The sequence below is a fragment of the Miscanthus floridulus genome, chromosome 8 (genome assembly GCF_019320115.1).
Source record: "Miscanthus floridulus cultivar M001 chromosome 8, ASM1932011v1, whole genome shotgun sequence".
NCBI classification, from domain to species: Eukaryota; Viridiplantae; Streptophyta; class Magnoliopsida; order Poales; family Poaceae; genus Miscanthus; species Miscanthus floridulus.
The window spans coordinates 4,136,079-4,159,347 of NC_089587.1; the positions used below are offsets into that span (position 1 = coordinate 4,136,079).

The 23,269-nt window shown below is 44.4% G+C and overlaps 1 pseudogene; it reads left to right on the plus strand.

Annotated features, from left to right (window-relative positions):
* The first annotated feature begins 604 nt into the window (after positions 1 to 604).
* On the plus strand, positions 605 to 23,266 carry LOC136468442 (condensin-2 complex subunit H2-like; annotated as a pseudogene).
* The last annotated feature ends 3 nt before the right edge of the window (positions 23,267 to 23,269 follow it).

The window sequence follows — 23,269 nt, forward strand, 5'->3', positions numbered from 1 at the left end:
CAGTATTCGACCCGTTAAGGAACAGTACCCACCTGTTTTTTCCGCCGCTGTATCAACCTTTTTTTTTCCACTGTTGCCCGCGCAAAACGCGGGGTTGCCGGCTAGTTATTATTATTATTAGGATAGGAAAGAACATGTATAGGTTGTCGAATCGAACTCTAAAAAACATGTATAGGTTGTGTGGGCTTCAAGACTTTTCTTTACCGCTGGGCCTGTTTCCTTTGCAATGATGGATGGATTTAGCCGGTTGACGGGCCTAAATAGAAATAGCCCAAGCTTTTGCATATAATGCCCGAAATTGCCTCTCCTGGGCGGCGTCTTGACAAAAAAGAAAAAGAGGAAAAAAAGAAAAAGAGAGACAGAGAGAAAGATCGGGGGGGGGGGGGGGGGGGGGGGGGGGGGGCTCCGGATTTTCTTTACAACAAACATTTCATTATGAGCAGCAACATGCTGCATGAATAGTTACATTGTTCAAGTCTACACACTGTAGAGCTTGTTGAACTATATTTACTGATCTGTTTTGGAGCAGTGAAAGGTTCTCCATGGGGGGTTATTGGCACTTCGAAAAAAGAAAACTCTCAAATTTCTATTTCCTATGGCAAAGATGGAAGGTGTCATACCTCAACATGCTAAATCTTTTGAAGCACAGCCGTCTCAGCCGCAGCAGGAACATTATTGTTTCTAATCACCCCCTCGTTTTGAAAAGGTACTCAACATTGTTACAGTGTCCATGTAAATTAGGCATGTCTAATCTTTTGACTTATTTAATTTATATCTTTTTGGTGAAATATAAATTATTTATTAACCATCCAACATGCAGTTTTTTAGATCATTTGAATTTGATAAGGAAATCCCAATGTGTTTGGAGATTTGAAAGATGACAATGGATCAAATACTGGCATTAATTTTGATGATGATGATCCAGACATGCCAAACGACATAGATGTTGATCCTGATGTTCCAACATATCTTGACGAGGTTTATTTTATTGACTTCTTTGTTTCCTGGTTGCTGTGTTTAGCTATATATCCAACATTTGGGTAATATTCATTTTCATTTTTCCTCTGTTCAGACTATTGCTGCAACTTCCAATGGTACACAGGATGACATAGATACACAAGCAAGCCTCGACGACTTGTGTCGGTCACATCTGGTGAGTTTTTAATGGTTCTATAGTCCATTTACATGTATGTCTTGTGCGTTTACAAGCATCTTGGTGCCCTGTAAGTCAATATGTTGGCTAAATATATATTAGGTGTAAGCATGTCAAAACATGCTAGGATAAAGCTTATTATAATAGATTATTGCTGCATTAACTATGAAATTTCATTACAATCGCAATGAAATTCAGTCTCAACCGTTGTGGAAAAAAAGATTATTGCTGCACTGGACAAAATTTTGCTTGTATGATTAGTTGCAATATCTTCCCAAAAATTCTGATCTCGCATCTTTGTTATGTATTGGATTTTACAGACAAGTTTCTGGAATAAAGTGTCAGGAAGAACTGAATGTGTTGTAAATTCCCATGCAACAATCCTTAGCGCTAAATTAAATAAAATATTATGCTGGTATATCTAATGTGCTTCCACCTTTCATGTGTGCACTGGTTAAGGGCTTAAGGCATGCCGTTTTGGCAATATGGTTGTGTTAGAATTGAATGTGTACCTCTCTGTGTGTAACCGTAGATGCGGTGAAGGCTCCTCGCCTTCTCAGTAGATGCACCGCAGCGGGGAGACGCTGGTGCCGTGGTGTAGAAGGCGTCCAGCGCAGTGGGGACGATCACCAGTGGCGCTGTGGAGACCCTGTAGAGGGAGCGGCGGTGGTGGGGCACATCCCGTCGCTGGCAGCACTTCTTTAGGATCGGATTAGGGTTTTCTGTATGTGGGTGGCGGCTCCGTTCAACCTCGTGACACGAGCCAGTTCCCCACTCCTCTATATATATGTGTTGTGCGACAGGGGCCCACCAACCACTTAGGGTTGGGCTCCCCCGATCAGGGAGCAGAGGCAAGGGCCCAATAGGCCGCCGTTGGGCCTATTGGTGGAGATCAACTAACATTCTCCACCTTGATCTCATTGCATCTTTCACTTTCATATCATTTACTTTTGTTCATTCCATTACAGATTAGCTCATAGAGCATGTCTCATCGTCACGGTCCATTGCCGATAGACTTAACAGCTACAACTCACTACTCTGTTCTAAAATAGATACTTATCTTTGAGCCTTCTTTTGTCTAGGAATTTTAGGCTTTCCCTTAAACCCATGCTAGCTACATGTTCTCTGAACACCATGTTCTCTGAACACCATGTTCTCTGAACATGTTGGGTGGTAAGCCTTTTGTAAGCGGATCCACGAGTATCTTTTCTGTACTTATATGCTCAAGACTTATGACTTGATCCCGGACTTTATCTATCATAACATAATACTCTATGTCAATGTGTTTGGCAGCACCACTTGACTTATGTTGTGAGCATACTGTACTGCCAGATTATAATCGCAGTATAACTTAAGTGGTTCATAGATGTCGTCAACCACCTTCAAACCAGGTATGAACTTCTTTAGCCAGTTCACCTGCCTGTTGCCTCATAACACGCTACAAATTGTCATACATTGTGGACGATGTAGTGACAGTTTGCTTTGAGCTTTTCCATGAAATAGCTCCCCTTTGCGAGATGATAGAAAATCCACGTCTGGATATATATTCACTCTCGCATAATCAGAATCTGAATATCCCACTATGTGGAGTCAATCAGATCTTCTATACGTCATCATGAGGCCTTTCATTCCTTGCAAATAACGCAAGACTTTCTTTATCAATTTCAGTATTCTGTTCCAGAATAGCTCTAGAATCTGCCAAGTAAAAACCCGATAACAAATGCCAAGTCAGGGCGCGTACATACTTGAGCATGTTGCAAGCTTCCGACAACTGAAGCATATGGAACCACTTTTATTTGATTGAGCTCATATTGGTTCCTGGGGCATTGAAAATCCCCATATCTATCGCCCTTGACTATAGGAGAAGGTGAGGGACTACATTTGTGCATACTGAATTTCTTTAAGATTCTTTCTATGTATGCCTTTTGTGGCAGTCCTAATACCCATTTTCTTATATCTCGGTGAATCTCGATCCCTAGAACGAACGAGACTTCACCAAGATATTTCATATCAAGTTTTAAGGACAAAACTTCTTTGTTTCCAGTTGTAGACTGACATCACTACTAGCAAGTAAGATATCATCCACATATAGGACAAGGAAGATAAACTTCCCATTCTTAAACTTTGTATAGACATAATTGTCCTCTACATTCTCTTTAAAACCCAAAATTCTTTATTGTCTGGTCAAACTTCAAGTACCACTGTCTTGAAGCTTGTTTTAATCCATAAATGGATTTCTTTAGGCGGCATCCCATTCGTTCTTTTCCTTCCATGATAAAACCTTTCGGTTGTGCCATGTAAACATTTTCCTCCAAGTCTCCGTTGAGAAATGTCGTCTTTACATCCATCTGATGTAATTCTCAATCGTAATGTGCCACTAATGCCATTATGATTCTGAAGGAAACTTTACATGAGGCTAGAGAAAAGGTCTCATTGTAATCAATCCCTTCTCTTTGCATATAGCCTTTTGCCACAAGTCATGCTTTATATTTCTCTATATTCCCTTGAGAGTCAAGTTTTGTTTTGTAGACCCATTTACAGCCTACTGTTTTGGCTCCTTTAGGAATTATTTCCAAGTCCCAAACTCTATTGGCATTCATTGATTTCATTTCATCTTCTATGGCCTCAAGCTACTTTGATGAATGATCACTTCTCATGGCTTCTTCAAATGAGGTGGGATCATCCTCCATTTGAAATTCCTTAGTGTTATACACTTCATAATCAGCAGAAATAGCTGATTTTCTAACTCTTTGAGACCTTCTAGGGGCCTCCACATTTGGCACATCTTCTGTTTGAGGCTGCTGTTGCTCCCCCTCATATGTGGCAATATGTTCTATAGAATCCTGAAGAACAGGTTCCTCATCGTCATTCATTGTTGCCACAGGTGGAATAACAACAGGTGCTGACACCATAGTATCTTGCACTGTCGGTGCAGCGACAGCATGTAGTGAGAAAATTGGCTCATGAATCATTGGAGTGGTCGCATACACCCGCTTCACTTCAAGGTCAATTTCTCGAGCTACCATGCTCCCCCTCATCTTTTCATCCTCTAGGAAAACAACGTGTCTCATTTCCACAAACTTTGTGTCTCTCTGGACAGTAGAAACGAAAACCTTTTGACTTTTCTATGTAGCCAAACAAATGGCAACTTACTATTTTGGGATATAACTTCCTAATGTTTGGGTTAAATACTTTAGCCTCAGTAGGGCTCCCCCACACACACGCAAGTGGTTTAGTGAGGGTACTCTTTCTGTCCACAACTCATACGGCGTTTTGGGCACCGACTTACTTGGTACTCTTTTGAGAATATGAATGGGGTTTTTAACGCCTCCATCCATAAGCTCAACTGTAAGGTGGAGTAACTTATTATACTGCCCAATATATCCATCATGGTACGATTGATTCTTTTAGCTACTTTATTCTGCTGAGGTTCGTCCGGTATAGAATACTGGGCTACTTTATCATTCTCCTGTAAGAACCTTACATAAGGTCTAGGAACTTTGGCCATATGGGGTATGCCGACCGTAGTACTCCCCCACGGTCAGACCTGACTATCTTTATCTTTAAATTGCGTTGGATTTCAACTTTTGCCTTAAATATCTACATTTATCCAGTGCTTCTGTTCTTTCTTTGATTGGATAAATATAGACATAACGGGAGTAATCATCTGTGAATGTTATGAACGAATCATTACTGAAAGCATCTAGGCCCCTAGTTGGATTTCGGTGATTAATGACAATACAAGATTACTATGACTAACGTGTGTTTTGCAGAGGCAATTAAGTTAGGTCATGGTAATGGAGATCGATTGGGCAATCGAGGTGGTCATGCCCCTACGATGGAAATCGTTTTGGTTTCAAAGGATGGCCGACAAGGTTAAGGATGACTAGTTCTAAGTGTCGATTAGAGTTGAAGAGACACTTAGAGTAGTTTAGGACTTTGTTTTTCCTTTGGCCGTACTATAAAGGGGGGTATGGACGGGTAGCTTGACCTAGGTGAGTCTAGTGAGTTAGGTGTGGTGCACACTTGTTAAAACTAGCTCTAGGTAGCTCCTACGAATGCCTAAGATCCTTAGGAGCAAACTTCATTCACATATGATCGAGAGTTGGAAGTGAATAGAGGGTCAAATGCTGACCGGACGCTGGCCGTAGGGTCCGGTCAGTTTATTTGATCAAACAGACTGCGTTCGGTGCGACAAGACGCTAGAGTGGTCAAGTGACTGGACGCTGAGAGGCAGCGTTCGGTCGACTCTAGTAAGGTTCCAGAGAAGGGAATCTGCGACCGGACGCGTCCGGTCAGTGCTGACCGGTCCTTGGGGGTTCAGCGTCCGGTTGAGTACAGTAAGTATCCAGTGAGGGTTTAATGCGACCAGACGTGTTCGGTCAGTGGTGACCGGACCCTACCAGCGTTCGATCAACACTTTATCACTGGTTTGCGGGTTAAACTGACCGGAGCATCCGGTCAACATGACCGGAGCGTCCGGTCACCCCGTAGAAGCTCATAACGGTTCGTTTTTCAGGCTGCCTTATAAATAGAAGCTCCACTCGTGTGTGGAGTCACTTTTGCTCATTCCAACAGCTGAGAAACACATTTGTGAGTGCCAAGAAGAGCAAGGTCCTAGTGAGGTGATTGAGATTTGAGAATCCAAGAGAGTAGCCTCATTAGTGAATCAAGAGTAGCAAAGTATGCATCCATCTTATCATTAGGCTTCGCGTGGTTAAGTGAGAGTTCGTGCTTATTACTCTTGGTGATCGCCATTATCTAGATGGCTTGGTGGTGATTGAGAGCTTGGTGATCACCCGGCGGAGCTTGTGGGTGACCCAACTCAAGTTGTGAGCGGCTTTGGGTGATTTGCCACGATGGAGTGTTGAAGAATCAACTCGTAGAGAGCACTTGATCCTTGCGTGGATCAAGGGGGAGCTACACCCTTGCGTGGGTGCTCCAACGAGGACTAGTGGGGAGTGGCGACTCTCCGATACCTCAGCAAAATATCACCACATTCCTCTCTCTCTATTTACTTTGAGCATTTACTTTGAGCAATTCAATACTTGTCTTTACATTCATAGAATTGCCATGCTAGAGTAAGTTTGGAACATAGGTTGCAAGTCCGTTGTGCGTTAGATTAATAGAAACACTTTTCTAGGCACAAGGGGTTAATTGGGCTAACTATAGGGTTTGATTATTGCAAGAAAATTTAGAATTAGCCCAATTCACCCCCCCTCTTGGGCATCTTGATCCTTTCAATTGGTATCGAAGCCTCGTGCTCACGTTTTAAGCTTAATCGCTTTGAGCAAGATGTCTCACGGGGATGGACCTCCTCCTATCTTTGAGGGAGATGACTTTCCATATTGGAAAATCCGCATGGAGGCGTACTTAGAAGCTCTAGACGTTGGTATTCTTAGAGTCGCCTCTCAAGGCTTCCCAAAACCTCAGGATGCTACTAACCTACAAGGCGATGAGATTAACTATGAAAAATGGAATGCAAAGGCTCGAAACACCATCTTTAGAGGCCTTTGCAAAGATGTGTTCAACCGCGTAAGGAACCACAAAGACGCCCATGCACTATGGTCGGACGTTTGTGTGCTCCATGAGGAAACCAAGAGTGAGCGTGAGGAACGCTATCATCTTGTAATTAAAAAGCTAAATTCATTTGAGATGCTTCTCAAAGAAAGTGCTAATGATATGTATTCTCGTTTAAATATTCTTATGGAGGAAGTCAATGGGCTTGGACTAACTCAAATGTCACCATCCGACGCTGTGAGAAAGATCTTGAGTGTCCTCTCCATTGATAAATATGGGCATATTGTGACCATGCTATATCAAGGTGATCTTTCCGCCGCTACACCGACACAAATCTTGGGAAAGATCAATGCTCATGAGATGTACATGCACATCACGCCACAAGATGGCTCATCCTCTACAAAGAAGAAAGAGAAGGACTTAGCATTCAAAGCTAGCCAAGATAAGGGCAAAGCAAGACTTGAGTATGAGAGCTCAAGTGATGAAGAAGATGATGAGGAAAGTCTTGCTCTCATGGTGAAGAAGACCGCCAAGATGCTAAAGAAGCTCAACAAGAGTGGCATCAAGTTCGATGGCAAGAAGAAGAAGTTCTTCATAAGCTCAAGAAGAAAGCCAATCTCCAAGATGGATTGCTACAATTGTGGAGAACTTGGCCATCTAGCTCATCAATGCACAAAGCCCAAGAAAGACAAGTTCAAGAACAAGAACAAGGGCAAGAAAGATGACTCAAGCAATGAAGAAAAAAAAATGATTCACTCTTAGCTAAATGTGATACATTGGAAAAGACTAATGATGAGCTTAAAGAAACAAATGATGCTATATTATCCAAACTCAAGGAGCTCAAATCTTCTAAGAAAGAGCTTAAAGATAAACATGATAAACTTGAGTGGGTGCACAATGAGCTCATCACTAGCCACAACAAGCTAAAAGATGAATACACTACTCTTAAGATCAATCATGATACTCTTGTTATTGCTCAAGAATTTTTACCAAATGAGCCACATGATGCTACTAACCATGTTGTTAAGATTTATATAGCTACATCATGTGATGATTTAATTGATAAGAGCATTGAGCAAGGATCTAGTAGCAAAGGCAAGCAAGTGGTTGAGTGCAATGACTATGATGAGTATGTCAAGCTCAAGAATGATAATGAGAAGCTCATGAAAGATCTTGAAGAGATGAAAAGCCACAACACCATTGTGCTAGAAACTCTTGATCATGACAAAGAGTTGATCCTTGAGAATGAGAAGCTCAAAGAAGAAAACAAGAAGCTCAAGGAAGAGAAGAACAATGATGTTCTCAAGGTAGAGAACAAGAAGCTAAAGATGGAAAAAGAGCATCTCAAGGTGGGATTGAGCAAGTTTGTAAGAGGCAAGCATCTTCAAAGTGAGCTACTCATGAACACCATCATGAAGATGGATAGAAATGGCATTGGATATGTGGCAAGTGTAGAGAATAAGAAGGCTCAAGTTCAACAACAACAATCAAAGCCAAAGCCAAAGCCAAAGAGATATTTTGAGTGTGGACAAGAAGGCCACTTTGCTCATGAGTGCCAAACTCCACCGCCACAACCCTTGCCCAAGCATGCTAGACCCTTTGCTTTCAATACTCACTACATGCTTAGAAAAAATTCTAGTGGAAAGATGAAAGTCATGTTCTTAGGACCCCCTAACAAGAATAGACCTAAGAAGATTTGGGTGGCTAAGTCACTTGTTGAGAAGGTGAAGGGCCCTCAACAAGTTTGGATTCCTAAAGCTTGAATCTCTTGTGTGTAGGTGAACTACAAGACAGGTGGAAGTCATTGGGTTATTGATAGTGGTTGCACTCAACATATGACCGGTGATCCTCGTATGTTCACCTCACTAGATGAAGAGGTAGATGGACAAGAGAAAATAACATTTGGTGATAATTCAAAGGGCAAGGTTAAAGGATTGGGTAAAGTGGCAATATTAAATGATCATTCCATCTCCAATGTGCTATATGTTGCTTCATTGAGCTTCAACTTGCTATCCATTGGATAATTGTGTGATCTTGGCTTCCAATGCTTGTTCACCGAGAAGGAGGTTGTTGTATCCAAGATAGATGACAATCAAGTGATATTCAATGGATTTAGATACAACAACTTATATCTAGTGGACTTCACCTCCAAAGATGCAAATTTGAAGACTTACCTATTTACCAAAATAACACTTGGGTGGCTATGGCATAGAAGACTTGCTTATGTTGAGATGAGCTCACTCAAGAAGTTTATGAAGAATGATTTGGTGAGAGGGTTGAAGGATGTGAAGTTTGAGAAGGACAAGCTTTGTAGTGCATATCAAGCCGGCAAGCAAGTTGCAAATACTCATCTAACCAAAGCTGTCATGTCAACCATAAGAGTGCTAGAACTCCTACACATGGATTTATTTGGACCAACAATATATAAGAGTTTGGGAGGGAATCTCTATTGTCTTGTGATTATAGATGACTATTCAAGGTATACATGGGTATTCTTCCTTCATGACAAATCCAAAGTTGCATCTTGCTTCAAGAAGTTTGCCAAGAGAGCTCAAAATGAATTTGAAGTGAAGCTCAAGAAGATAAGAAGTAACAATGGCAAAGAATTTAACAACACAAACAACGAAGCCTATTGTGATGAAGTTGGAATCAAACATGAAGTCTCCGTAACTTATACTCCTCAACAAAATGGTGTAGTTGAGAGGAAGAACCGAACTTTGATCACTCTTGCAAGGACTATGCTTGATGAGTACAACACCCCCGAAGCTCTATGAGTGGAAGCAATCAACACCGCATGTTATGCATCCAACCGCATATTCCTTCAAAAGTTCCTTGGCAAGACTCCTTATGAGTTGCTCAATGGGAAGAAGCTGGACGTCTCCTTCTTTAGGGTGTTTGGTTGCAAATGCTACATCTACAAGAAGCGGCAACACCTAAGGAAGTTCCAAAGACATTGTGATATTGGTTTTCTTGTTGGTTACTCATCGAAGTCCAAAGTATATAGAGTATTTAATCATGTCACTAGCTTGGTTGAAGAAATATATGATGTGGAATTTGATGAATCTAACAGCTTCCAAAGAGCACATGAGAATCTTGATGATATAGGTGATGAACCATTGAGAGAGGCTATGAAAAATATTCCAGTGGGAGACATCAAGACAAAAGATGATGTACAAGTCATTGATCAACCTTCTTCATCAAGTGTGCCACAAAATGGTGAAAAAGATGGGAGAGTAGAAAATGAAGATACTCATATCTCCTATGAGCAAATGGTGGTACAAGCACAAGATGTTGATGCTCCACAACCTTCTCCTCAAGTGGTCAATAGAAGAAATACACCTCTCCTACAAGATTATCCACAAGATCTCATCATAGGGAGTCCATCAAAGGGTGTAATGATTCGATCTCAAAAACTTACTTTATTTATTGCTCATCACTCTTTTGTCTCTTGCTATGAGCCTACCAAGGTAGAAGAAGCTCTTAAAGATCTGGATTGGATCAATGCCATGCATGAAGAGTTGAATAACTTCACTCGCAATGAAGTTTGGACTCTTGAAGAACGACCAAAAGGTGCAAGAGTCATTGAAACAAAGTGGGTGTTCCGCAATAAGCAAGATGATCAAGGTGTTGTTGTAAGGAATAAGGCAAGACTAGTTGCAAAGGGGTTCTCTTAAATTGAAGGTTTGGATTTTGAAGAGACCTTTGCACCGGTTGCAAGATTAGAAGCCATCTGCATCCTACTTTCATATGCATCACATCATGAAATGAAACTATATCAAATGGATATGAAAAGTGCATTTTTAAATGGCTTTATTAATAAACTAGTCTATGTTGATCAACCTCCCGGGTTTGAAGACCCTAGATATCCTAATCATGTTTATAGGTTGTCCAAGGCACTATATGGGCTTAAGCAAGCTCCAAGAGCTTTGTATGAGCGCCTTCGGGACTTCCTCATTGAGAAGGGCTTCACCATTAGGAAGGTCGACACCACACTATTCACCAAGAAGCTTGATGGATATATCTTCATTTGTCAAGTATATGTTGATGATATCATCTTTGGATCATCAAATGAAGACTCATGCAATGAATTTGGTGAATTGATGTCAAAGGAGTTCGAGATGTCAATGATTGGTGAGCTTACATTCTTCCTTGGTTTTCAAGTCAAACAAATAAAAGAAGGCATCTTCATCTCTCAAGAGAAATACACAAAAGATCTTCTCAAGAGATTCAAGATGCATGAATATAAGCCAATCAAGACACCAATGCCTACCAATGGACATCTCGACCTAGATGAGAGAGGTAACCCGGTTGATCAAACTCTCTACCGTTCCATGATTGGTAGCTTGTTATATTTGACCGCATCTAGGACCGACATCATGTTTAGTGTGTGTATGTGTGCTAGATTTCAAGCTAATCCTAAGGAAACACATTTAATTACCGTAAAAAGAATCCTTAGGTATCTTAAGCACACACCAAGCATTGGCCTTTGGTATCCCAAAGGAACTATATTTGAATTAATTAGCTATTCTGATTCGGATTACGCCGGATGCAAAGTTGATAGAAAAAGCACATCCGAAGGGTGCCATTTACTTGGTAGATCACTTGTGTCTTGGTCCTCCAAGAAATAAAATAGTGTGGCTTTGTCCATCGCCAAAGCGGAATATATTGCCGCGGGTGCTTGTTGTGCATAAATTTTATACATGAAACAAACTTTGCTAGACTATGGTGTAGTTCTAGAAAAGGTACCTCTTTTGTGCGACAATGAAAGTGCGGTAAAACTTGCAAATAATCCGGTTCAACACTCTCGCACCAAGCACATAGATATCTGTCATCACTTTCTAAGAGATCATATTGCTAAAAATGATATATCACTAGAAGGTGTAAGAACCGAAGATCAATTAGCGAATATCTTCACTAAACCGCTAGATGAGGCTACATTTTGTAGATTGCGGATTGAGCTCAATGTACTTGACTTTAGCAACTTCACAAAAAATTGAGCTTGTGTTGTCCCTTGCATTCATTGTAATATACAACATGTTTAATTTTTGGCAATACACATAGGGCTTGTCTAACATGGTTAAGATAACCGCCGAAAAGCATGTGAAGAAGCTTAATCTTGGATCAAACTTGACAAGCAACTAGATTTACTTACAAAGTACTGTATATGCATGGATGTTGTTTTGTCGTTTTGTTCCATTTACCCTCTTATTGCCTATTTTCTTAAAAAGAATTATAGCCTAAGACAAAATATTTTAAAAAATATGAGGGTTTGAGAGAGGTCACTCACATCAGTCCCAATTGGTGCTTATTTGGATCTTATTCAAGTTGGGACTTAATTGGGAACAGACAGCGTGAAGGAACATTGAAGATTTGCTTGAAAAGGACCACCGGATGCTGCACCGAACGTTGTTGTCCAGCGTCCGGTCAGTTCATAGGAGGTGAACAGAAGCTGAAGGAGTGACCGGACACTGCGCTTGTGCGTCCGGTTAGGAAGGAATCCAGCGTCCGGTCGATCTACTTGGAGTTCAAGGAAACTGACCGGACCCTGCCCGCATCCGGTCATGGTCCACCGGTCGCATTCGGTCATGATTCCAGAGGATTTGGTCCTCTCTGGAATTGACCGAACGCTGGGTGGTAGCGTCCGGTCACTACCACAAGAGCATCCTGTCAGTAGAGAGCGTGCGGAATTAGATCTCTTTCCCTGTTTCCTTCTCTGTTACGCGTGGGGTCCTCATTTAACCGTAGCCATCGCGAGCTCTCTTGACCTAACCCCATGCACCACCACAGCCATAGTTCCCGTGCCCTACCTGTCCTCCACCATCGTGGTTGCGCCATCCAAGCCCGTACCTACCGTGCCCAATCTTGGTAAGGCCATAGCATCCTCTTTGCTTGATGTTGAACCTTTCAATTTTCAATGCATTGACCTAAATCATCCAGGGCCGCCGATTCATCGAAGTGCTTCGCAAACCCTAACCCTAGCTGGTTCCGAGGTTCCCCGCGTGATGTCTCTTCTTTTCTCGGATCGCCGGTTCATTAGGTGGAAAGCCCGTCGCCTCAATTTCGTACCTACATTGCTTGCTTCCTAGGGTTTTCGCATCTATTAGATATATTGTATTTATTTGTATATCCATCTATTCCATCGTGCAGCGAGTCGGTGCCGTTGAGGTTCTTGTGGCAGTTGTTAGTCAACTCGGAGCCAAGCTCACGAGTACGGATCGAGGCCAAGCCTCGAGAGTGTCAGTTTGATAGTTAAACTTCATCAGCGGCAGTTCATCTTCTTGTTAGATCAGATGGCTCGGACGAAGAATGTTGGTGGTGGTCCAGGAGATGACGATCGAAGGCCCCCGCCTCGCCAGCCTGTAGGACTGAAAGGCAAGGCAACGAAGCAGGTTACATCTAAGAAGCGCAAGTACCCCGACGCAGAGATAGTGAGAGCAGCAACAGTTGCTGAGGCCGCAGAGCGTGCCGAGAGAGGCGGTGCTCATAGTGGTGTTGTCATTATAGATTCACAGCTCACACCAGCACAGAGGCAACAGTTGAGGAGGCTGAGCGTCATCATGGTGGTCCACCTGGGACTGTCATGATGGTAGGATGTCGACTGGCTATTGTGGAGCCTCGACTTCAGGGGGAGTCCCAGCAGGAGCCACAGCAGCAGCCCCCACCAGCAGAGACTCAGCCAGCTCAGGAGACTCAGGAGGGCCAGCACACCAAGGAGACCGAGCAGGCCCCCTAGCTACACCACTATGGTCGTACCAGCGCTACAGTCCACTGAGGCCAGCTACACAGCATAGGGGTTCACGCCCACCGCCTAGACCACAGGGTCCGTCTCCAGTGGTACACCTTGACTTGAGGGCTGCCACGGCCAAACAGGTTCGGCAGCTGAGATTTGTAGAGTTTGATGTGTGGTTCCCTCCGAGGAGGGATGAGAGTGCAGCAGAGGGTTTCTATACACCGCTCCAGGAGGATTTCTATAATGCTTATCTCAACAGTGGGGCAGTGTTCAAATCTCAGTGGGTATGCAGTATAGAGTCTATTGTGGCAGCAGCCAGAGAGCATATTCGCCCCTACTTGTCATATTTGCCGGGGCTGATAGATCTGATTGGCCGGACTAGACTGTATGTATCATCTTGGGTTTGGCAGTTTTATGCTTCACTCTACGTTGACCCATAGCATAACTTCATAAACTTTGCATTCAACGGCAAAGACTATAGGGTGATGAGTTTTAGGGCTAGGGAGATACTGAGGCTATAGGAGCAGCCTATCATATTGCATGAGGTGTGTTATGGACAGCAGGAGCCTCCCAGGCGTCCTCATGGAGGATTGGTGCCCCCTAGTGGTCTTGTGCGCCATTGCTTCAAGGAGCCCTTTGGTGAGGGGTCAAGGAGGAACCCCAGTGACCTTACTCCTACAGCTCGTGTGCTAGAGGCTATCATCAGGAGGACACTACTTCCCAGGTTGGGATACAGAGAGGGTCTGACTCACCTACAGCTCTGGCTCCTTAATGCCCTGATGCAGCAGACCGTGTTCGACATTTGGGACCTCCTTCTATCAGAGATGGAGGATACTATAGCTGAGGGCTTCAAGGGTCGCAGACAGCTTCCATATGCACATTGGATCACCTTCCTGATGCTTAAGTCTGTGCAGGTTAGGACCCCAGAGATGGTTGCCGAGTACAAAGGTGCCACCACAGAGTTTTCGACTTATAATATGGCACAGAGGATCAGGCACAGCACACCACAGGCACCCACTCAGCCTAGCCGTCGTCCAGATATTCCAGAGTCAGCAGCTCAGCAGGACAAGATTATAAGAGGCATAGCCGCTACTGAGGAGGAGCAGCTTGAGGCACAGCAGGAGGTGACAGAGTCTAGTGACAGCTCAGATGACGATTATCTGCCTATTCCTTATATGTCTCCACGCAGACATGATGCAGAGGTCGGCAGTTCCAGCTCAGCTCCACCTACACCACAGACAGACCCCGCCTTGATTGCTATTCTTGAGCAGATGTAGCAGGATCAGGCACGACAGGCTTAGGAGACCGCTACCAACTTTGCACAGTTTCAGGCTCGTTAGGACGAGTTCCAGCGACAGCAGCAGCTCCTTCAGCAGCAGCAGCAGCAGATGCATCAGCAGCAGTTACTCATACAGCAGCAGCTTATGGGATTTATGCAGCATGTAGTAACAGCACTTGGGGCCCCACAGCCACAGTTTTCGCCCCAGCTTGCTCAGCCTGCCACCACCACCACGACTCCAGCAGTATAGCCCAGTGGGCTTCAAAGTCAGGGACAGCCTCTAGCTCTATTTGCTTCACTCACAGTTCAGGTGTCCTAGTGGTTGTCCTCACCAGTGGTAGCCCCACAGTTCACACCATTTCAGACAGGCTTCACACTAGAGCAGTCATCCTCGCTTTTTGTGCCTAACATGTCAGTCTCTAGGAGTCTTGGAGCATCCTTCAGTGAGTTGACAGGCATGCCTACACCGCCACATATGCATGCCGCGGGTCCTTCTACAGCAGCCCCTATCGCCGTGACTACTCAGAGGCTCCCTTCATCTGTCACCTTGTCAGATCCTACGATAGACGTCCTAGCAGCATCACAGGCAGCACCTGCCCCAGCTCAGACCCAGACCGCTTTAGAGACGCTTCTAGCCACAGAGGGTCAGTCAGTACAGAGCTTAGGGTCAGATGATGATGGCGCCTAGTTTCATCTTGCCCCACGTACTTCAGTGCTCGGCTCGTCCGCTGCAGCCCCGCCGACCAACCCTTAGGTTTTGGTGTTTGACGCCAAAGGAGGAGAGGGTTCGAGTATGTAGACTTAGGGGGAGCGACATTTAGGGGGAGCTAGTTATCTATTATTAGTCTATTATATACATTTGGAGTTTTATTTGTGTGATACACTATTACTATTATGCATTCGTGTGTTACTTTCATGCATACTATTATATCTATGTGATAGTGATATCTATGTGATTGTGATATATGACATGTGTGCTCTCTACTTTGCATTATTTATATGTCATATCACTTATGTAATGCTCATTTGCCTTTGCTTCCGTGTTTTTACTCCGATGCAAATGAGCTTTATTACTTGTACTCTTGCTTAATTCATATCCTTTGAGTACATTGTGTTGGCTTGGGTCATATAAGCTTGCCTAACTCTTTTGTTCTTACTAACAAAAGCTTATATGAACCAAGCCTGTCAAAAACCTCACTCTTTCATATACTCGAGATAGTATTATCATCAATTACCAAAAAAGGGGAGATTGAAAGCATCTAGGCCCCTAGTTGGATTTTGGTGATTAATGACAATACAAGATTACTATGACTAACGTGTATTTTGCAGAGGCAATTAAGTTAGGTCGTGGTAATAGAGATCGATTGGGCAATCGAGGTGGTCATGCCCCTACGATAGAAATCATTTTGGTTTCAAAGGATGGTCGACAAGGTTAAGGATGACTAGTTCTAAGTGTCGATTAGAGTTGAAGAGACACTTAGAGTAGTTTAGGACTTTGTTTTTCCTTTGGCCGTACTATAAAGGGGGGTATGGATGGGTAGCTTGACCTAGGTGAGTCTAGTGAGTTAGGTGTGGTGCACACTTGTTAAAACTAGCTCTAGGTAGCTCCTACGAATGCCTAAGATCCTCAGGAGCAAACTTCATTCACATATGATCGAGAGTTGGAAGTGAATGGAGGGTCAAATGCTGACTGAACGCTAGCTCCGGTGCGACCGGACGCTGGCCGCAGGGTCCGGTCAGTTTATTTGATCAAGCAGACTGTGTTCGGTGCGACCGAATGCTGGAGTGGTCAAGTGACCGGACGCTGAGAGGCAGCGTCTGGTCGACTCCAGTAAGGTTCCAGAGAAGAGAATCTGTGACCGGACGTGTCCGGTCAGTGCTGACCGGACCCTGAGGGTTCAGCGTTCGGTCGAGTACAGTAAGCATCCAGTGAGGGTTTAATGCGACCGGACGCGTCCGGTCAGTGGTGACCGGACCCTGCTAGCGTCCGATCAACACTTTATCACTGGTTTGCGGGTTGAACTGACCGGAGCGTCCGGTCAACATGACCGGAGCGTCCGGTCACCCTGCAGAAGCTCATAACAGTTCGTTTTTTAGGCTGCCTTATAAATAGAAGCTCCACTCGTGTGTGGAGTTACTTTTGCTCATTCCAATAGCTGAGAAACACGTTTGTGAGTGCCAAGAAGAGCAAGGTCCTAGTGAGGTGATTGAGATTTGAGAATCCAAGAGAGTAGCCTCATTAGTGAATCAAGAGTAGTAAAGTGTGCATCCATCTTCTCATTAGGCTTCGTGTGGTCAAGTGGGAGTTCGTGCTTGTTACTCTTGGTGATCGCCATCACCTAGACGGCTTGGTGGTGATTGAGAGCTTGGTGATCACCCGGCGGAGCTTGTGGGTGACCCAACTCAAGTTGTGAGTGGCTTTGGGTGATTCGCCGCGATGGAGTGTCGAAGAATCAACCCGTAGAGAGCACTTGATCCTTGCGCGGATCAAGGGGGAGCTACACCCTTGCGTGGGTGCTCCAACGAGGACTAGTGGGGAGTGGTGACTCTCCGATACCTCGGCAAAACATCGCCGCGTTCCTCTCTCTATTTACTTTGAGCATTTACTTTGAGCAATTCAATACTTGTCTTTACATTCATAGAATTGCCATGCTAGAGTAAGTTTAGAACATAGGTTGCAAGTCCGTTGTGCGTTAGATTAATAGAAACACTTTTCTAGACACAAGGGGTTAATTGGGCTAACCATAGGGTTTGATTATTGCAAGAAAATTTAGAATTAGCCCAATTCACCCCTCTCTTGGGCATCTTGATCCTTTCAATTACCATCCACACTCTTTATAGGAAACTGACCACAGATGTCTGTGTGAATAATCTGTAAAATTTCTGCGCTTCGTTTGTCATCTTTGTTACTTTTCTTTATATACTTTTCTTTTAAGCATTCTCTGCATTGTTTTAAATCTGAGAGCTCTAATGGAGGAAGAATATCATTCTTAACTTGTCTTTCTATTCTCCCCCTTGAAATATGGCCTAAACGATAGTGCCATAATTTCAACAACGCATCGTGAGCTCTCTTATGCCACCATTTCCAGAGTAACACTTTGTCACCAGCTCCTTTATCAGCTGGGTAGCATATGTCTTTGAAGAGCTAGTGAACTGACTCTTTATTCTATCGAGGTACTCGGTGACTGTGTCACACTCTGGGATTAAGCTCACAATTGCAGGCTCAATCGTGTTCTTTATCACAGCCAAACATTTCTTATTGGCAGTGACACACTTCCTATGCTCAAGGGCATAGGGCATCTTTCGGGATTCAAAATACCTCTCTTTAGTTGCCCAAGCGGCATCATTCTCTTTTGTCTCCCTCACCGGTGCCACAAACTCAGTGGAACATGGTGAGGTGACTACCTAGTCCACCTTAGACAAGATGAAAACTAGGTCAAAACTTTTCTTAACATAAAAAAACATCATTTGCATGCCTTGATTCCAACGTTGGTCAAAATCTAAACATACAATTATTCTTATACACTAATTCTACATCACAGTTGGACAGAAATACAATTAATGCATAAATCATTAACTTTCACAACTGTTCTTACACACTAATTCTACATCACCATTGGGTAGAAATAGAATTAATGCATAAATCATTAACTTTTACAATTGTTCTTACACACTAATTCTACATCACCGTTGGGCAGAAATAGAATTAATGCATAAATCATTAACTTTTACAACTCTTCTTATACATTAATTCTACATCACCGTTGGGCAGAAGTAGAATTAATGCATAAATCATTAAAATTACGATATTGTTATTAACAATGTTGATCAGAAAATAACAACATCATAATCATGTCAAATCTCTTTTTCTCCAATTAAATACCACATTGGTTCAAAGTTAACCGGAGAATCAACATTTTCTTTAGCAGCGGAAAAATTTTCTTTTTCTCCAATTAAATATCATGTTGGTACAAATTAACTAGAGAATAAATAATTTCTTTGGCTGTGGAAAAACTCTATTTTCCTTGAATTTTACCTACAGGGAAAATTGTATTTTCTATTTTCTTTAATCCATTAATCAATTTCTAGGAAATAAAGATTTTCTGGAAAAACTTTTCTTTTCTCCAGTTAAATATCATGTCGGTTCAAAATCACTAGAGAATATACTTTTTCTTTAGCAGCGGAAAACATATACTCAATTTCTTGAATTTTACCCACGGGGAAAAATCACTTTTCTATTTTTCTTTTGAGCCAATTTGCATTTTTCAATTTTCCAGGAAAATGAAAAATAAATAACGGGCTCAATCCTTCTCTGTCGGCCCAAAAAACGGCAAAAGCCGGTTCGGCCCATCTGTCCGTGCGCGCATAGGCCGCACCTAGGCCGCAACCTGGGCCTGGGCAGGCGACGGCCCGATTTGATCTGCGCCGTTGGTTCTGATCGGATGGTCGCGCGCACGGATAGGGAGAACAAAACCACGCCCGCGGCCGCGCCCTCCAAACCCTAGTCCATTTCTCTCTCTCGGCCTCTCTCTCTTCGCTCTCTCACGCCGAGTCGCCTCTCTCTCTTCGCTCCTCACACAGCAGCGAGGCGAGTGCAACCGAGCAAGCAGCGAGCGAGCGGGCGGTGGAGCGAGAATGGCGCCGTCGCCGGCCCCCTCACCGGCGCTCGCCGTCGAGCGGCCAGGCCGCGGCGCCCCTTTGGCTGAGCCCGGCGAGCAGCGCCCCGGCTTGGCTCTTCTTCTCCCGCGCCGACAAAGGGCCGGTTCGGCTCTTCTTCTTCCGCACCGGCGAAGGGCCGGCTCGGCTCTTCTTCTCCCGCGCCGGCGAAGGTAGGTCCGTTCCCCCTTTCCCTTCTTCCCCATCCCCGTCTCTCTTCTGGGATTAACCTATGGTGGGGATGGGGTCAAGATCTAGGGTTAGGGTTCGAAATCCGACCTACCCCTTTTCATCTTTCTCTGATTTGAGTTTTCTTTTCTCTTATCCGAACTGATGTGGGGAATTAGAATTTGGATCTAGGGTTCCTTTTCTTCTTCCCCTTCGAATTTGAGCGGGTCTAAGCCGAATCCCATTTCTTTCTTTTCTTTTCGCTTGTTCACCCGAAAAGGGGATCTAGGGTTAGGGTTCGGTTTTCTTTTGATTTCTTTTCTTTTCTTATTTGTACCGAATCCCTCTTTCCCCTTCCTTTACTTCTTCTCTGATTCGAACACGAATCTGTTCTTTCTTGTCGTGTCAGTGCGGCACTTTTCCCACGCGGTGGCGGTGGCGACCGGTAGACAGTGACTTCCGCCACCCCGGTCACTCTTTCTTTCTTCTTTTACCCGATTAGGGTTAGGGTTACACAAAGGCAACCTGGCTCTGATACCATTGTTAGAATTGAATGTGTACCTCTCTGTGTGTAACCGTAGATGCGGTGAAGACTCCTCGCCTTCTCAGTAGATGCACCGTAGCGGGGAGACACCGATACCGCGGTGTAGAAGGCGTCCAGCGCGGTGGAGACAATCACCAGTGGCGCTGTGGAGACCCTGCAGAGGGAGCGGCGGTGGTGGGTGAAAGGTCCTTGTGTGGTTTTGGTAATTGAGTGACAACTTAGGTGGACTAATTGTGTTTATGTGAGATACACAGGTGATTAGTCCACAGGTACATGTGTGTGAGCAACATATGCTATGAAGGTGAAAATGGCTTGGAGATGTTGCAAAGCTCACACATGTGAAGATGAAGGAGTTCATTGCACATGAGACATGAAATTGAGTCATGTGATCAAGGTGGAGAAGATCAAGATAAGACTTGACTTGATGGACCGGTTGTAAGCGTGAAGGGCAAGTCGAAGGCTTTGGAGTGATGGACCGCGTGGCGGTGAAGCTTGAGCAAGACTTGGCGCCGATGGACGATAGCAACGGTGAAAAGCAAGTGAAGTCAAGATCGATGAACCAACATGATCACGTGATGATATGAAGTGGATCATATCATTGTTGATCGTGTTGGTGCATGTGTTGCATCGACGTTGGAGGAGATGGAATGGAATGTGCAAGGCAAAGGTATAACCTAGGGCATTTCATTTCACCGGTCATAGGTGTGTAGAGAAGTTTATGACCAGGTTTAGGATAGATGGCCGTACTATCAAGAGGGACAAACTTGTTTGCATATCAGTCATCTAGTGCCACTCGAGTGATCTAACTTTGCATTGTCGCTAGGATCAAGTGGCGTGGCAAGTTGAGTGGCTAACATCCTTTGGAAAATGATTGTGAAAAGCTAACACACATACACATGGTGGTGTACACTTGTTGGTGTTGGCACATCTACAAAGGAGGTGGTGTTTGTAGGGTTGAGATGGGTTCGGCACTTTTGGGAAAATAGAATGCCTATTTTCTATTGCGCCAGATGCAAATTCTTGTGGTTGGCACATTGGAGCAAGGGTGAAGAAGTTAGAAGCAAAAAAGAGTTGATCGCAAAGACGCTGGCGTCGGTCAACTGACCGGACGCTAGGTCTGAAAGCACCGGACCCTAGCAGCGTGTGTCCGGTCAAACTGACGGGTCTGCACAGTACCGAGGGTATTGCACCGGACGCTGGTCTGTGTCCGGTCAAGGTGGACCGGACGCGTCCAGTCGAAGAAATACGCCTCGGGGAGCTTACTGGAAACGATCGGACGCTGAGGATTCTGCGTCCGGTCAGTTGAAGCTGCTGCGTCCGGTCAGGTCAAGTGACCGTTGGAATCGGGACACGTGGCCGTCTGTGGGCGACCGGACGCTGAGGTCCAGCGTCCGGTCAACACGATCGGAGCGTCCGGTCGACCCAATTTTTGCCCAGTGAAGGGGTAACGGCTAGTTTAGCCCTTGGGGCTATAAATAGAAGTGGCCTTCGGCCATGGCTGGTGCTGAGCACCTTGGGGGACTTTGTGTCCATGCTTGAGAGTGCTTAGGAGCCCTCCATCACACATATACTTGATAGTGATCATTCGATTGTGTGAGTGAGCGATTCTAGTGCGATTGTATCGTGAGGTTGCATCGAGTGGCACTAGGTGATCGAGTTGCAAGCCGGTAGTGCTTGTTACTCTTGGAGGTTCCCACCTCCTAGACGGCTTGGTGGTGGTCTCCGTGGAAGTCCACAAGAAGCTTGTGCGGCGCTCCGGAGAAGTGCTTGTGAGGGGCATTGTGCTCGCCCCGCGGGAGCCGCGAAGAGCAACTCTAGTAAAGCGTGTCATTGAGCTACCCTCACTCAAGGGGTAGATTCTTGCGGCGCCCGACGTGCGGGCTTAGTGGGTGATACTAATTAGCCGCCGAACCACCAAGTGAGCGGTCGACACAATGGGGACTAGCGTGTTGGCAAACACGTGAACCTCGGGAGAAAAATCATCGTGTCAACCTTGTTCTTCCCGTTGGTTTGCATCCCCATTACACAAGCTTGCAATTACTTTTATACATATTAAGCTTGTGTAGTTGCTCTTGTAATTAGATAGCTTGTATAGCTTGCTAATTACCTTCTTGCTTGTGTAGCATAGAAGTAGCTCCCTTGCGTGGCTAATTTGGTTTTAGTAACCTTGTTAGTCACATTGCTTAGTTTATGTAGCTAAGTATTTGCGCTCTCTAATTAGGCATTGGTTGCCTTGTTATTGAGCATTGCTAGTGAGCTTAGTTAGCTTTGTGCTTTTGCTTACTAGCATGTGTAGGAGCTCCCTTGTTGCTTAAAGTACTAGTGACATAGGTTTGTGTAACCTTGCTCCTAGAATTGTTTAGGAGAGCTCTAGCTAGCCCGGCACCTTAGTTGCATGATTAGTATCTTTGCAAGGTGCTAGTGAACATATATAGAGGGGTGTAGTCTTGGCTAGACCGATAGTTTTAATTTTGCACTTGTTTCGGTTAGCCAACGTGATTAAGTTTTAAAAAGGACTATTCACCCCCCTCTAGTCGCCATCTCGACCCTTTCAGTGGGGCACATCTCGTCGCTGGCAGCACTTCTTTAGGATCGGATTAGGGTTTTCTGTAGGTGGGTGGCGGCTCCGTTCAACCTCGTGACACGAGCCCAGTTTCCCACTCCCCTATATATATGAGCTGTGCGACAGGGGCCCACCAACCAGTTAGGGTTGGGCTCCCCCGATCAGAGAGCAGAAGCAAGGGTCCAATAAGCCGTTGGGCTTATTGATGGAGATCAACTAACATGTTGTTTCCCCAATATTGCGATTGAGAACTTTAATTTTGAGATGTGCTCTGAAATTTGCCTTTTCTCTTCAACTTCCAAAACTGATAGATAATTCTTCATACATAATGCTCCCCTTGCCAACGTCGCTGAGATTGAAAAGCAGAGTGTGATGGATGCTCGAGTTTCAACATGGAAAAAAAGAATTGAGAATGCCTTGAAAGAGCAGGTTAGTTGCTGGCTTGAACTGCTTACAGTTTTGCATCTATGAACTTGTTTAGCGCTCACTCCTACATCCATGTCTTTCAGGATAAAAATCTACCTTTTGATATCGGTTCATATGGGGAGCAAATCCTTGACACACTTTCATCAAGAACTGATAGTACAAGAACTGCATCTTGTAGTGAGATTGTTAGTGGCAGACCAAAGTACGAGGTTGCCACAAAATTCTGAAGG